This window comes from Hylaeus volcanicus, chromosome 3 (assembly GCF_026283585.1).
Source record: "Hylaeus volcanicus isolate JK05 chromosome 3, UHH_iyHylVolc1.0_haploid, whole genome shotgun sequence".
Classification (NCBI taxonomy): Eukaryota; Metazoa; Arthropoda; class Insecta; order Hymenoptera; family Colletidae; genus Hylaeus; species Hylaeus volcanicus.
In genome coordinates, this window is record NC_071978.1 from 23,581,981 (window position 1) to 23,585,844 (window position 3,864).

Sequence of the window (3,864 nt, forward strand, 5' to 3'; positions counted from 1 at the left end):
TTTCCTTCCCTCGCGATATCCACTTATCCGCGCCGGTCTGACCGTCACGGATCCCCAAAGATCCTGGTCGTGAAACGCAACGAGGGTGAGGGGAGGGGGCGTGGAGCGTGAATTTTCATTCTCAAGGAATTATTCTGTCGATCAAGCGGCCGAGGGAACGATAGAGAGTCAGTTTTCAGCGAAGGAGATCTACGGTCGGTCCTCTCCTTTTGTCCGGCCGAATTGCTGTCCCCGACTTCCCCGTGACAAAGATGCCTCTAAATTGAAAAGTCCATCGGGAAGGAAAGGACAGTCCTCGGTATATTACGATCCAACGATATTGGACCATTGTGGACCGCTCGTGGAGAAAAATATATAGCTAAATAGGAGGTCGCTCGGTGTTTTATGGTTAAACGGAGGGTAGGAATGCCGAGGAATTTATGTCTTATTCCTGGCGAGCGAGCTCGGTGTCCCGTGTTATCGATCCTTGATTAACTCGGACCCTGGAATCTTTCTAATTTGCCCTTTCCACTTTGCAGCGACGCACGCGATTCCGCCGTCTTCCACTGCGTTCTTAATCCTCTGGACGTCACGGTTTATTTCGCCTTCTCTCATGGCTCGATTATTAGAGAGAGAGTCCAGTGGGAATTCCAGAGACATAAATCTATTTAGATTGGGTTTCGTAATGGCATTAATCGAGTGCAAGACGTCTCTTGCGTACTCGCGTGCTTTGGGTAATTTTTTATTTTTATATCGAAGCTGTTTCTTTCGATACGAGTCGTGGTTTGTTACTTTCACCCAACAAGAGCAAAGAATTTATTTTCCACGCGTCACATACTCGATAATAGAAAAACGTAGGAATCTTTTCAACGCCCCTCGCAGAAATATCGTTACAACCCCCTTGGGATCCCTCGAGAAGCGTCTAATTATCTCGACGCTCGAGCCGATCAAGCCCGCTTGATTAGCCCTTCCCAGCGGGAAATTCGATTTCCTTTTCAGTCGGTCCTCACCTGGTTCACCTGCGACGCATTTTTCACGGGGATTAACCGCGACAATCGCTCGCCACCCTCGACGTAGCGTTTCCGCAGCGACCCCATTGTCGCGGCGCGTATCGACGTCGAAGGAGCTCCTTTGCATCGGCTCCAGCAATTCGGGAGGATTTGTTTCGGCACTTGGGGTGTGGTAAGCCGACATGAGACCAACGCTCCCGGCACGCCTCCTAATAACGAGGAATTATCGCCGCGATACAATGAGCCCGCGGGAAATCCTCTTTGATGTCTACCACGGAAAATAATACCGTCCCTAATAGAGTGAGATTATCGTCGTCCCAGACCCACGCTCGCCACCGACGTAGTCGGGAATCATCCTTGTCCGCCAGTGCTTTTGCTTTTGCGGTATCGGATCGTCGCACTGCTCAGCCTGTTATCCGTTTATCCTTGATTCGCGGCTTCAGTTTCAGCCGCGACGGGACGCCACTCTCTCGCGGATTGTTTTTCACGAGGAGGCCACGAGCTTGCGAGAATAGGGGAAACCTCGAGCGTGTTTCAAAGGTTCGCGTACCAGGGGGGTATCGACTGCTATCGGGAGCGTTTGTTCTTGCCTTCGTTCTGTTCTTTCAGTGCCCTTGTTTCCGAGGTTTGCGTGCGCAGGTTGGTTTCTTGAACCCTCAGGGGCTGTGGCTGCGCTCGCAGCTGCGGTACGGGTTTGGCGAACCCGAGGTGCCCGAGCTCCTTGTAGGGACATTGGTGACAGAAAGTAGGATGACGAGAGTGTAACGAGAGTGTGACAGAGTGAAAGAGTAGGGAAATATTGTAGGGGAAAGTGGGGTGTAGATCTGCGAGGTTGACGAAGTAGATTAGTTCAATGTAGATTAATCGAAACGATCAATTGGCTTATTGAGTTCTTATGGTAATCTTCTTTGTCAGGCTTTCAAAATTGGCCTGGTTTACCTGGCTTACCTGGCTTGGAATATGTGCAATACTTTGTACGTGTACTTTCTATGGGTGGAGTATTGTATTAAACGAATGTACGTAAAGGATGACACGGTATTGTATTATTATTTATTATATTTCATAAATTACACAATGCTCTATACATACAATCAATCTCACAAATATTCGTACTCTCAACGTCTATTGAAGAAGTTTGACTAAATTAAATAATAGTTTTGATATTACCAAATGAATTTTTCGTTATAAATATGTATATAAATAAGCTAATACACGTATACATTTATACAAACATACATTTAGAAACATCAAACCTACCACTTAATTTAACCAAATTTCTTCGATAGAAATAAGGGGTATGAATATTTATGAGACTGACTTTATGTACACGTTTTAAATATCGCGTTTTAGTTCAGAATATCCACCTCAGAATATTTCTCACAATGTTTCCAAAAGGTGTTCTAGGATAGAGTCTTTAAATACCAGAACAACCATCTATTAGCATAGTCGTCTTCCATTCCATATGTCTTTTCTACCATTGGAGTCTTCCTAAAAAACAAAATCCTAAAACCTCTTCTAGGACACCTATCACACATGGACCTACAAATTCCCACCCATTTCGTTACCTTTTGAACCACGATGAACAAACATCTTAAATACTCAGACAACCAACCGACCATTCCAAGAGCCCGTTGCAGAGACAAGAACCTTCCTCTTCCTTCCATCCCCCTCTCGTTCGAATTAAAACACATTTTCCCGTCCAGTCGGAGCAAATTGGCCCGCGTCGAGCGACAAAACGAAAAACCGTGGTTCAATTACACGAAGCGATGGGACCGGAATCGAAGGGCTACGGGCTCAGTTGCCAGGAACAATCGCGCCCTCCTCCGAGTGTTCGACGTCGCGCGGGTGTTCCAGGAGGCGTGTATACCGAATCTGCGTCGCCGCGAGTCCTTGTATCAGCTCCGGCGTCGGGCGACATCGGATGTATCAGAAGGCTAATTGTCTTTCGCTGTCAGTTGCACCCCATTTGGCCTTGTCCAAGGCACACGGCCCTTCGGGCTACGGCGATCGCGGGCACCGTCGTTTCCGCCACCCTCTCGGGCTGCGAGCACGCCTCGAATTACACGCCAGAAAGGATAAAATAATTACACGTTGCCTCGCGTGCTTTTCCGTTCCTCGACCACCGGTCCTCCTCCTGTTGGTTTTTTTTTCCCGTTGTTCGTCGTCCTTTTTGTGATACAGTGCGCGTGCTGTGGACGTTTAGTAGCTGCGCGAGAGGGGAGGGAATTGTGGGCGCATTGGGGCGTTTTCAGCGACTCTCCCTTGGTGAGATTTGTGGTAGATTTTGGCTAGACTCTGCTTCATCGGAATTTTTAGTTTGATAATGTTTCAACTTGAAAGGGTGTCTTCGTTTGTAGATTGTTTAAAAAATCAGGTTTTCCCTCTTAAGCTTTTCTTGAAGCTTTGGGTGTCAAAATTGGGAGATCCTGTTGCGTAGACGTCTAAGCATCGTGTCTGATATTTGAGGATTCAAAGATTCAGGTGTTTACGGATTGGTTGTTCGATGTCGCGATTAATTTCCGATGGTCGGATACTTAGACGGCACGAGTGATATTTGAATATTAAGACACTGCACCTGGTGTAAGAAACGTTCTGGTACTATAATTTATATTTAAATATTTAAATATCGTGTCTGATGTGCTCAGATGTTTCACCCATTCACCAACTACGAGATGCCTCGTAATTCAAATTGATTTTAATTACTCAAGGGATAAGTTTATATCCTTTTGAGTCACAAATTATCGAGGCACTTATATCGAGACACAAAGTATATAAAAAGAGATCGTAAATTTCCTTCACTTTTGTTATCAAAACGCTAACCTAGATTACACATCTGTATTTTGGCGCCCAAGGGAAAACGCTTTGCTTGATGTTG